A 13,080-nucleotide genomic window follows, 5' to 3' on the forward strand; every position below is an offset into this window, starting at 1 on the left:
TAAGAAATGGATAGATGAATAAATACATCAATAAATGCATAAAAACGCATTGATAAAATTAGACATAAATATATAAATAAAGTGAAACAATCAACAAATTAATGAATAAATAAATACACACAAACCTATAACAATAAATGCGTAAATAAATACATTTATTAATGAATGGATATGTAAATAAATACACACATAAATGGATGGATAAATAATTTTTTTTCTGGTTACGTCGAAACCAGAAAAGTTCACGATTCGGTGCAGTGTATATATATATATATATATATATATATACTTTTTGTTACACTGTTGAAATTTGGAATGAGCCCAATAAGTGTGGTTTGGTACACTGGGCGTACCTTTCAACATTTTCTCTCTTGAGGATGGAAATATGCGATGAATGTATCCCAAGAAATAATAGTACGTATTTACTATCCAGAAAGATTGAAGAGTAAACGTCCACGTGCCACCTCAGCTTGGGCGGGGTTCGTTCTTGATTTCTTTTGCGCGCCAACCTTCTGTTGTGGCGCAAGCAAGCATGTCAGCTAAGGTGCGGAACAAATGTCTCCCTCCTTCGGCTCTTCCTTCCCACGTCTGCCCAATCCTCCCTCTGTTACTTTGAAGTATGTTTAGGATGGGATTGACCTGCATGAAAGCCCCCTGCCTGCCTGCCTGCCCGCCGCCCTCTTTTCAGGAGACTCACCTGGCCCTTATGAGTCAAACCCTCGCCGCTTGCTTCTTTCTCTTCCCCGAGTGGAAATCTTTTGAAGTTAACAGGTGGTTAAGTCCAAATTGCACTTGATGCCCGCGCGCTTGCGTCTGCCAGCGACATCCTCTGCGAAACGTGATTTATTCCGAGTGGGATGAAGTGGCACTTTAGGAGGCTTGAGATCTTGTAGTTCTGAAATCCCCATGTAACAACTGCCAGGGAATAAAGCGCATACTTGGCTTTCCCGTGGCTTTTCTTTTCTTGCCCGTAGATGAAGATGTATCTATCTGGACAAGGTTTGAGGAAATGGCAAAAAGTGGCATGGAAGCAAAACGAGCTCAGTGCAAGTTAAACGCCAACCGAAATGAAACCGCATCAATCATTTCATGTTGCTGACTGTTGGGGCCATTATTCATCAAAAGTAAAAACGAAAAGATTCTTTCATCTTTGGGACGGCACAAAATGTGACACGAGGGAAGAGGAAGTGGGAGGGGCTTGTTGGGAGCGCTTTTCGAAAGACGGACGGACGGACGGGATGTGACGTCATGTGAAGGAGGACAGAACGTGACACGATGACAGGAAGTCCGACAAAATAAAACCACGTGTAAGCAAATAGAAAAGATGTTTAAAATATGTTTGTATAGCGAATTGCCTGAACACGAACCAAAACTGCAGACCTTATTCAATTGTAAAGTCTCACTGATATTTTTCTTTTTTTTCATAACTCAGTAATATAACTTTAAATTTCTGAATCTTTGACTTAGTTACTTTTTTTGTCTAATTGTAACACAAAAAATAGTTCTTTGATGAGGCTATTCTAGCAAGTTAGCAAGTAACTTCCTAACTGTAAGATCTGTTTTTTTTTGTCGTTTTTCTTTTTTTATAACTCTACAGGTCAACATGTCTGAATCGTATATTATTATTATTATTTTAGAAAATCAACGTGTTGTTGCAGTCTCCAAAACTTACATTGCACAATAGCTTGTATTTTCTGGACTTTTTTTTTTTTGCCCACCTGTAACTATATGAGCTCTACTTGTGGGTGTTTCCACACTTTGCATCCTCGCGTAAGAAGTGTGGCGGTGCTAATGTAGCTTGATGGCGCCTGAGCCAAAAAGAACACATTTGATTTCACCTGCAGAGCCACAAATCTCTCTGCTTGTGGCGACGTTGCGAGCGGGGGCTTTAGCTCTCTGAATATTACACCAGGCTTAAGCCCATTTTATGCTCGCTGGAAAAGTCTGAATTGATTTGAAAGTTTGTTTGTTGTTTTTTTTTCCACCTTGGGAGGTCGTATCAGCACTTGAACAGATGGGATGGCACCAAGGGGAATCCCGCAATGCCTGCATGGACACCCCCGTTCATTCCAAAGATGTGTGTGTGTGTGTGTCCCACCCGGCACTGGCATGGCACAATTATTGAAAATGACAAATAAATAAAGAGATAAAGAACAAGTTTAAAAGCACTGCCCTAAAACAAGAATGTGGACGTTGAGAGCATGGCAGAGTCCGTCAGAGTAAATAAACATTGTGCGGTTTGCTTACTCGACTGCAAAATAGCTTTTATGAGAAGTGGCCCAATGTCTGAATCGGCTAGCATGCAAATTGTCATCATCACGTTGGGACATTGAGACTGGGGAAATTACACTTCAGGCAATTGCATTCTCGTCCATATAAGGACACAGAAGGATTGTCCTTGTCCACCATTTTGCTTTCCAAAGCTCATCATCTTTGCTCGATGGCAAAGCGTCCCGGGAGTCGTTAGCGGGGCTCAAGTCCATCCGCGGCCCTGCCGCAATGTTTGCTTGCTTTCAGGGCTTCATATTCGGGGAATCGTCCGACGGATGCTTTCTCATCGATCCCTCCCGCCACCGGCAAGTCAGCGCCGTAACTCCTTCAGACAGGAGTGATCAAGTAGAGGTGAAAGTTGTAAGATCGGGCGCCTCGCAAACCTATACATTTGAGCGACGGGGACGGACCGAGCGCAGGGGGGTTTGACACATGGGATAAGGTATAAGGGGTGTGTTAAAGGTGGGAGAAATGGCGCCCGCGGTATGGTTTTGATGTGACAGATTGGAAAGAGCGTCGGGGGAGGTGGCGAGAGAAGAGCTAATGATCTCCATCTGTCTTGGAAGGCTGACACAGAAGAGCATCGTTTGGCTTTGGGAATAAGGGGGGAAACAAACACGCATGATTTGCAGCCGTCGCCCCGGCAGCTTGTAAAGTGACTGGCTTCATTTGAGTCGCCGTCGCTCGCAGGCGCTTCAGCGGATCGGCGCTTCAGTCGCGTTGATGATCAGCGCGGCAGCGCCACCTCTGACTTGGTGATTACTGGAATTTAGTTTGGATTCTCGTGGCGTGTCACCGTTCACCCTTCCGGGACCTTAAACATTGTAAGCGTCACTCGTGACGTGAAGATTTGACACGCCGTGTTTCTTTCTGCTTTTGTTTTGACTTTACGGTGGCGACCGTTCATTTTTCTCTTTAGCGCGTCAGATGGACTCTTCTGGAAGTGACTTTGGGTGACAGGTGCTCTCCATAGCCAATGGCGCCCAACTCTTCTGGCCTCTGAACACGGCCGTGCAACCATTCCACTTCCATCGCGTACGGTGGAAGTGGGCTTTCTGCTTCCGAGTACCTCCAACCTCACACATGGAAAGAAGCATGCTCAATGATCTTGCTTTGTACATCTTTAATACACACTGAACCCTTGAAATATATTAAAATGGATGAATTTTCCGCATTATAAAGGCACACTTTCAGTTTTTTTGGCTTATAATCCATATTTGGAAAACATATGGCATTCATTGAAGGTGCACCTTCTAATGCGCTGCATGTTAGATAGGGAAAAGTATTTTCCAGTGTATGAGGTGCACTGGAGTATAAGGAGCATCCCCAATGAATGGTGTATTTTCAAACCTGTTCCAAATATAAGGCACACCATGTTATAAGGCCCTCTCCTCCCTCCCCCTCGCTCCCTCTCTCTCTCTCTCTCATTCTCTCTCTTCTAATTGACTAAAAATGGGTTGACGGGGTGGTCAACAACCAAATTTGGACTTCGATTGCTACTTGAGTAAAGTCAAAAAGGGGGAGAATCGTAATTAACAGTTGAGCTGTTATTTAGTTTGCGGGGCAAAATTGCTGTTGCTGACAAACGATTCTCAACCCCTCCATTGTTGTTGTTTTTTTTTTAATTCCCACGTGCAGTAATCTCAATGATGGAGACATTTTTCAACCCAATTTTTTTTTTTCCTTCCCAGAGCGAAACGTGAAATAAACTCAAGGCGAGAAACGCGTCTATGACGAGTGTGTGATTGTCATTTAGCCCAGAGATGAGCTCTGTGGTGGTGGCGTCCACAAGTGTTATCTATGAGAAGGCTGTGATGCTTTCTCATCCGTGCAAAACAAACCAAAAACTGCATCTCTACTCCCTGCCGTCGACTTATTATATGGACACAAAATAAGATGGATCTCAAATAGTTTTGCCAGGGAATGAAATGGATGAATATCTTGAAAGAGCCCAAGGTTAGACAAGGAGAGGGCTGACACATTTTTATTGTTTAAAAAGAGCAAAAATAAGAGAGGAAGTAGTTCGCGTCTGAGAAATCAGACGCACTCGAACACTGTGGACATCACAAGATGCTGTCATGTTACGGTTTGCGACCAACGGGTGGCATCGCCTGCGGCTGCGCAGGTGTTGCTCATTTCAATCGGTGCCAAGTAAAAGGACCGTTCACAACCATTTTTTTTTGTGTCGGGTCGTTGCTTTCTTTCACTAGTGGATCAGGGACGTCATGGTGAAATGCGCACGTCTGCTACAAGCTAAATGTTGAAATCCAACATAAAGCCGTAGCATCCATTGACAAAAAGAGATTGTCTCACATCTCCTGTTCCACGTAAATCCGCTTCAATTCCAAGCCGCGGCAGTTCCACATACGCATCGGCGCTCTGCGGTGACGCTCCTTTCTTCTTCTCAAGCCATGCGTCCATCCATTTTTGGGGGAGAGCGGAAAACCCGCAAAGCGGCTTAGCAGATGGCATTGAGGTCAACCTCTCTGTTCGCTCCTCACGTACTTGATGTAAAGACCGAGGCACTTCTGCTGTATCGCTCACCTCGTCTGGCGGCGCCGTTTGAGGACAAGCACTGGAGTTTGCTTGAAAAGGACTCCCCGACTGGAGCCAAAGTCCAACATGGCAGGACTGCGTTCATCCTGTGAGTCCACCTGCTTTGCTCGACCCCTCGACGCGTCCTCCTCCCCTCTGGAAAGCCCTTTTCATTAGATGCCAAACTGATATAAAAAAACCCCAGAGAGACCTTATTCTCCGTCATTGCCTGCGGCCACGTTTTTATCGCCCTTTTCACTCTTGTTTTACACGTGTTCTCTATTGATTCCATGACCACAAAAGTCCCCCTCCTGCATTCCCGGAGTCATTGTGACGCCGATATGAAGAGCTCAGCACAAATGGCCGCGGCTGAAACTCCATCGCTGGGAGTTAAAATGTCATATCCTCGATGAGTCTATATGATAAATAAATAAATACATACATACATACATACATACATACATACATACATACATACATACATACATACATACATACATACATGCATATACCTGATACATACATACGACAAATACATAAATTGACAAATAAATACATGGACAAATAGACATAAATAAATAAATAGATAAATAAATAGACAAAATAACTACATACAAATTAAATGGACAAATACACAAAATAACATCAATGGATAAATAACTACATGGATGGAAAAACAAACAAATACATAAATAGACAATAGCCAGTAGGCCATGTATGGCTGGTGAGCCACAGGTTCCCGACACCTGCCTTGGCCTAATGTTAGCATCTTCCAAATTTTGTACACATCCCGTTTACATTCCCGCCGACGAATGGAAATCCGTCGTGAATCAAAAACAGCGTTATTTGCCACTGCGGTTAAGACGGCAAGATCGGAGATCCCCACGATCAAAATGATCCTTCTGAGTCCCAACGTTAACGTTTGTGTACCGAGCCCATTTTGTTTGTTGTTTTTTATCCGCTATTTCATCAATTTGACACGATATGTAATACGCAATGGGTCACTTAAAAATCCATGAAGTATCACGTGCTTATACTTGTACATACTCCGAATTGTCCGTGCTACGTTTGTGAAAATCCGCGAGCGTGCGTCATGTCAATTCTTCAGAGTGCATTATTGATAAACGTACATGCCGAGACTTGAATGGAACGAAGGCGTTTGCAACTTTTGGTGGGTGTTTACGGGCCGTTGCAGAAAGATACGCTCTCATTTTAGGGCAGAGTAGAAGGCACAACCTGATTGAAGTGCTGAGAGCGACAAAAAGCAAAAAAAGTGTCCTTTTTGGGGGGTGAAAAGTTAGCAGGCAGTGCCTTTTTTTGTGAGTACAAAATAAGATAAAGGGAGGGGGAAATAGTTTTGAAATGAAGCCAGATCAAACGCTACGACGACGCAACTGAGTGGAATAAGAGCAAAGAATACTAATATCTCCAGACAAAAAGTGGCACGTGGTCCGCGGCGTTACCTTGGCAACGGTCGCCAGGAACGTCCACTGACGGCGAGCGTGGATGTGTACTTCTCCTTCTCTCCTGGTTTTCCTCTCATCTTTGTTTTTCGGCTTTGCTTTGCTCGTGAGCTCTTTTGGGTCTTGATTTGATTTCTTTTCTCTTGACGTCCAATGAAGTGTTTTTACACAAAAGACCAATGGAAAATCCCACTGACTGCAGACGCTGCAAGAATCTGCCCTTTGGAGTCGTCAACGACGACACGTCAACTCCTCCACTTTTGGCATCCCAAACCCCAAAGACAAAACTCTGCATTCCGATTGGTCCCCCCCCCCGTCCCCAAATTGAAAACCGTGATGCCAGATTTGCTGGTCCGAAATCGGTCATCTTTCAAGACTTTACAGGGACACTTAAAGTTGGTGGCTTGATGAATCGAACAGAACTAAGAAAAGAAAAGACACCATCGCACCAAACGCAAGCGTCTTAATGCCAATTCAACACCTAATCTTTCTTATGAAGAGAATTGTGACAGAGGGCAGGCTTCTTTCTGTCATTACACACAGTGTATCTCCCTCTCTCTCTCTCTTTCTTCGCTCGCTCCCTCTGTCTTTATCTGTCTCTCTCTCTTTCTCTGTCTCTCCCACTCTCCCCACTTTCCCTTTTCTCTGTGTCTCTCTATTTTTCTATCTCTGTCTCTCTTTTTCTTGCTCTCTTTCTCTCTCTCTCTTTTTTTTCTCTTTCTTTGTCTCTCTGTGTGTCTCTCTCTTTCTCTGTCCCTCCCTGTGTCTCCCTCTTTGTCTCTTTCCTTAAGAAATGGCTAGCCGACTATCTGACTAAACGGCCCCGTCCTCCCTCTCACTGAGGCACTACAGTCCATTGCAATCTGTCTCATCTTTTTTTCCTTCTTTCTTTATTTTTTTCCCCCCGTCTGGTTGTCTAGAAGAAAGCCGGGCACTTGAAAGCGAGGCGCGGGGCCCCATTGTTAGCTTGTCTCTTTGGTGGTCCAGTGGCTTAAGGAAGCGAGCTCCAAGAAGCTGGTCATAATTCCCTATCTTGCCACCCCATTGATTCGGGTGCACTTGAACATCCCGAAGGCAACCTCCAACATGCAGCGTATGCTTTTTTTTCTCTCGTCTCCCTCTCCGTGCCCCTTCGCCACTCCCCAAATGACATTCCATTTACACGCGTGAATACGCACACTCAAAGACGCGCGGTACGCAAGCACACTTGAGAGTGTTTGAATGTTTTTCCCCGGCGTGGTGGATTCCGTTGCCTTTGTCGGAAGGTCGGACGCTACAAATGCACTTCGGGCGAAGGTCAGCCAGGAGAGCTGACGAGTATTTCAAAAGTGAATAATAACAAACACACACGTTGAATTTTAATCTGTATTTCTATACTTCAACCTCCTTTTAGCTGACATGCACTTTGAGTGAAATGGTTTTGCTTCAAGAAAAATTGCACTCTCAAGCCCGTAATTGTGGTGTTAAACGTGTCAATGTCAGTTTAGCTGGGAAATGAAGATGGCTTCGTGGTCTGGTATCATCATCATCCTTTTCGTGATACTTCAAATTAGAACTTATACGCCACCAAAGAGGTGATGATTCGTGATTGGCGACGTGTTTTGGAGCCCAAGTAGCCGTCAAAATCTTTGCTGAAGGACTTTCGGTGGTAGGTGGCATCCAGGCCGCTAAAGCGGGCGTCCATCTATTATTGAGAGCTGCTTATCCCGAGGAGGTTTGGCGGCATGCTGGCTGGAGACTCTCCCGGCTGTCTTGAGGCGAGGTACTATTTGCCCTTCTGTTTTCTTCAAACTTGAGCATGTGTGAACTGCAAGGCTGGAATGGTGTAACTTTATCTCGCTATATGTGTCACAGATCCCCTCAGGACTGTTCCACGCACACCAAAAAAATAAATAAACAAAATAAGTGTGTTGCTGCGTTTGTGCAAATGAGCTAGGAGAACCATTTTGGATGCGACTGTGCCAGCTTTGTGCGTGTGATTAATCGTTTGGTGCAAATCAAATGGCTCGTTTGCTGTGCTTGCGCGGTTAGTCTCACGACGATGACGTATTTGTCACAACCATTCACAAATTTATTCGGGAATTGAAAATATGACGTAGAGCGCCATTCCCGATTTTTTTTTTTTTTCTTGTTTGGGTTCCGATAAAGCGCTGGCCATGGCCTCTGGGGATGTTTTTTCCCTTCCACGAGGGGACACAATTTGCCTTTTGTCCATGTTAGCATCAGCTGTTGTTAAAGCGCTGCATAAATCAATTTGTATTGTATTTTGTACAGCCGCCCCCATTTCAAGCTCAGATAACTCCAGAGCCATATAACTTAGGAATTAACTATTTTTTTCTGAAGAAAAAAGGGAGTCTAAGGTTTCTAACTCTGCGTTGAATGTTTATCTAGTCCTATGTCCTGGAATTCAAGTGACAATGACAAAAACCCTGGCACTGGAGTGGAGACATTTTTGCACGTGGTCTGGCAGTGAATGAGTTAAGATGAATTGACAAGATGTTTGTGTCTTTTGTGAGCAAGTAGTGGTTGTTTACGATGCTCTTTCTGAGTAGCAAATGAAGCGAAAGGGAGCACATCACTCTGGCCATCCTCGCTGGTCCGTCTGTTAAATCGCAATCGGCACAATGCCAAACCAGCGTGGAAAAATCGGCAATAAAAAAGTGACTTTTGTCAAGACTGGGGACAAATCAAAAGCCCCGACGATGAAAACGTCCGTAGCTCTGCGGTATATAAGCTGCACGCTCGACATACTTGTCAGCGTGGTCAGGAAATAGAACAGGAAATAGGAAGATGCCATTTTTTGGTTCCCTCCTTTCTCACCCGTACACCCACCCTAGTTACAGGAAAAAAATGGTCACTTACATCTTCATTTTTGTCTGGATATCAGGAGAAATGATTGTGTCACACTCAGTCTATCTCACATCAAGGGACCTCTCCAAAAGCGTTGGATGACCGACTAAAAAGCAAATGACGGGGCTGCCTTTGGAGTACGTATTTGATTGATTGCCATTGAAAAAAGGAGGAGAAGAAGAGAAAAGGACAAATCGCTGCCCGTCACTTTTTTCATGTAAAATGCGGATTTAATAGGAGTATCAAGCACTTGAGTGCCACATTCAACATTTTCTATTGTTCTCTCCCCCCCAAAAAAATACAAAATAAATAAACGGCCTTCTCACTTCTGCCGACTGCTTAATTGGACCTCTTATTGCATTCCATCAACCTGCCTTAAATATCATTCTAGCGGAGTGTAAATAAACTCATTAGGAGTCAACGTGGCTGCCTTTTCAATCATGAACGCTGCATAATGGATGCTTAATTTGGGTGTGATGATGGGGGGGGGGGGCTTTCTTTTGTGCCTTATTGAAGCCTGATTTAAAATGGTGCTGAATTGATGCTGAACAATTGCAAAATCGCCGTTGAAAATTCGGACCGTAAGAAAATTGCACCTCTGTATTAATGAGGCGCTCCATTTTCACTGACACTCTCACTCAATTATTTTAAAGTACTTTTTAAAGATGTTCTTTACAATGCTTTATAATAATACATCTCACTTTAAGCGCCTGTCAAAGGTTTTGTTCATTCACTGGCCAGGAAGTGGATATGCTATTATTATTGTTAGTAGTGGTAGTAGTAGTCATAGTGGTAGTATTATCATCAGTATTATTATGATTATTATTATTATTACTATTATTATTATTGCGTTATGCACCTAAGTACAGGTCCACGGATATTTGTGGGGGGCGCCACAAAAATTGCAATGGACCTTGATGTGTGTTGCCATCCACTGCAATTATTTGTGTTCATGCCTCGGACCAACAAAACTAAAAAAAAAGCCTAATAGTGGAGTAGTATTATTTGTGCATCATTCCAGAAACCTGAAAAATTGACCGAGGTCGCCGTGAATAAATGAAGTCTCAGCGCTGTACAAAAGTGAGGATGAAAAAGTGGCACGTGGCTTTCTACGCTGCCCGTGACATCATCAGGAGTTGAAGCAGCTGACGGGAGCGACGGCCACAATAGCGGCGGATGCTTGAGGAAGAATGATGCTTCTCCGCCGGAGTCTTGACGGGGTCTTTCACTACGTCCTTCCTGATTGAAAAGAGGCAAAAAAAGGAGACCGCAATTTCCAAGTCAAAAAGGACTGCACATCCCTGTCAAAGACTGAAAGTCTGCCACGTTGTGATTGCAGTCGTATCGGGCCTGATGCGCCCGAACGGCTCCATTGGGATGCTCTCACCTGAAAAAAGCTTCTGCTCCCCCCCCCAAAAAAAAAACACGTTTTCAACTTGAAAGAATGCAAGGAAGACGCTGTTCGACCGTGTGGTTTGGTGTTCACCCGCCGAAAACTAGTCTGCCAGCCACCGCGGCACCGTGCGCTTTGGTTCGTTTGCCGAAAAAATACTTTGTCAGCCAAGATTATATTCTCGCCAATCAAATGTTTGTAAGGCAAAAAGTTCATGAGCTAAAGTGTTCGTAAGCTGAAGTATCACCCTATGTAGAACACAAATGTATTTATATAAAAAAAAAACAACAACAACAACAACGATGTGACGTATTATCAGGTTACCAAGAGTGCATGAAAGGGTTTTAAATGGCAACGGAGGATCCTTAAATGGAGCCTCCCCACCTTAAATTCTGTTTCAAAATGGCCTGGCGACCTGCATCAAATCATCTCATTGGCTTCAGGTTGAGCGCCGATGATTTAAGCACAAAAGCAAAAAGTGAAACCCGCTGCAAATTGAATAGGCAGGGAAAAATCCCAAGCTCAAGCCGTTTTCATTCATTTGCACTTTTCCTCCACATTGAACAATTCATCCAGAAAGTCCACATGCTTTTTCTTTTTTGCCGTCACTGCGCGCGCGCTAATGGGATTGTGGATGATTGATCAGAGCGCTTATAGTTACAGAGTTTAGAGCAGATCTACATGGATGAGGGCACACAGCCAGCCACTAGACATTCCATTTAAAGACATCTCGCAGTGCCATATCGCAGGGTTTGTGACCAAAAAAGTAACACACACACACACACACACGCGCATCAAGACCAGTTTTTTATGGCGGAGACGAACGACTCTCCGTCGATGCCAACTTCCTTCATCAAGATAGGAATCGCAATCAGCACCAGAGTGGCGAAGATTTAGCACAGATACATAGTTTGTGTCACGTCACCGTGTGAAATTGCATTCTGCCACCACGTCCCCGCACGCAGAAAATGAAAATGCACCCTAAACAAATTGAAAAGAAGCGACGCTGACCAAAGAGCCAGTAGAGTCACGGTGACCAAAAACAGCGAAATTCTATGAAATAACTTCAGATGTTTGATTTTTTTTTTCCACAGTTGGTCTTGATAAGCTCCTATTTAGCCAAACCATCATCATCAAGTGGTCATCTCCGCCTCCCTCCGCCGCCATCTCCATCCTATCCACTCAACAGCTTGTCCTCATTTGTTTGCCCAGTGCATTAATGAGCTGTAGGATCACACATTGTGTACTGATGGAAACCGCTTTCATGTGTAATTAAAACGCGATCTGTTTGCTGTTTGATTAGCTATTAACAGTGCAGGCGCTTGTGCCTAAGAGCCTGTGACCGCCCCTACACTGAGATTTTTTTGTCATCCACTGTGTGCGCGCGCGTGTATATATATATATATATATATATATATATATATATATATATATATATATATATCAGTGTGTTTTTTTATTTATTTCTGTGTTTATCTATGTATTTATTTATTTAGTTTGCTATTTCGTGAGTTAGTTACATAATTTGCTGGTTGGTTGTTTTTTTTGGTTAGTTGATTACTGGGCTAGCTAGTTTGCCACTTTACTAGGTCGCTACTCACTTACTCAGTTACTCGCTTAGCTAGTTGGTTGTTTAGCTAGTTATTTAGCTCATTTGTTGATTGGCTTATGGGTTGGTTTTGAGGTTATTTGGTTACTTGGCTAGCTGGTTCATAAGTTAGTTTGCTGGTTTGCTAGTTAGTTAGTTAGTTACTCAGTTCACTAATTAGTTAATGAGTTGGTTAGTTAGCTAGTTTGTTGGTTGACTGATAGGGTTGTTGTTTGGTTAGTTGTTTACTTGGCTAGATGGTTAATACGTTAGTTGGTTAGTTAGTTCCTAGATAGCTAACTAGCTAGCAAGTTTGTTAGTTGGTTAGTTAGTTAGTTTTAACTCCCAAAGCAATATCCAGTTACCTTTAACTGATTTACTTGATCCGCTATGAGCCACGTGTTGCTTGTCGTTTTTGCCAAGTTCTAGCAAGCAAACAGCGCGTCGTGGACTTGTTCTGAAAAGAGCTGACTTTTCAAAGGCCTGGTTAGGGCGCTCTGCTAAGAAGTCCGGAGAAGAGATCTTGTGAGGACACTCAGAGGAAGCATCTTTATTTGGGGAGGTGGTGGCGAGGGCTCGAGGCCCAAAAACGCTGCCGCTGCAAATTCGTGGCTTCATAATTAGCTGTGGCTGAAAAGTATGCCGCCGGGAGTCGTCTGTTTTATTCAATTCTTGATTTTGTTTTTGTAATGGCCAAATTGCAAATGTGTGTGTATTCTCAGCAGGAAAGTAGAATGAAAAAAAAAAAGGTTGGTCCATCTACAGAGTAGGAGAGCGGCGGCAACCCGGCGACCTCCTTTCAATCACTTCTTAACTGCTCAGGCTCACAGCTCTTCTGTGTTCTTTTCATGCCCCCCGACCTCCTCCCTTAGAAGGGCGGCCTTCCTCACTGAATTCACCTTTGCCTTTTGTTTAACAACAGTGCAACAGCTCCATGTTGTCAGCGTTTCCCCGAGGGAAAGTTTCTGTGTAATTAGCAT

General features: G+C 43.7%; 1 protein-coding gene across 3 annotated transcripts in view; it reads left to right on the forward strand.

Annotated features, from left to right (window-relative positions):
- Positions 1 to 13,080, forward strand: part of il1rapl1a (interleukin 1 receptor accessory protein-like 1a) — a 237,149-nt gene that overhangs the window by 168,436 nt on the left and 55,633 nt on the right. The gene's annotated exons all lie outside the window — the stretch shown is intronic.

This window comes from Hippocampus bargibanti, linkage group LG08 (assembly GCF_051943395.1).
Source record: "Hippocampus bargibanti isolate YZ-2025 linkage group LG08, ASM5194339v1, whole genome shotgun sequence".
Taxonomy (NCBI): domain Eukaryota; kingdom Metazoa; phylum Chordata; class Actinopteri; order Syngnathiformes; family Syngnathidae; genus Hippocampus; species Hippocampus bargibanti.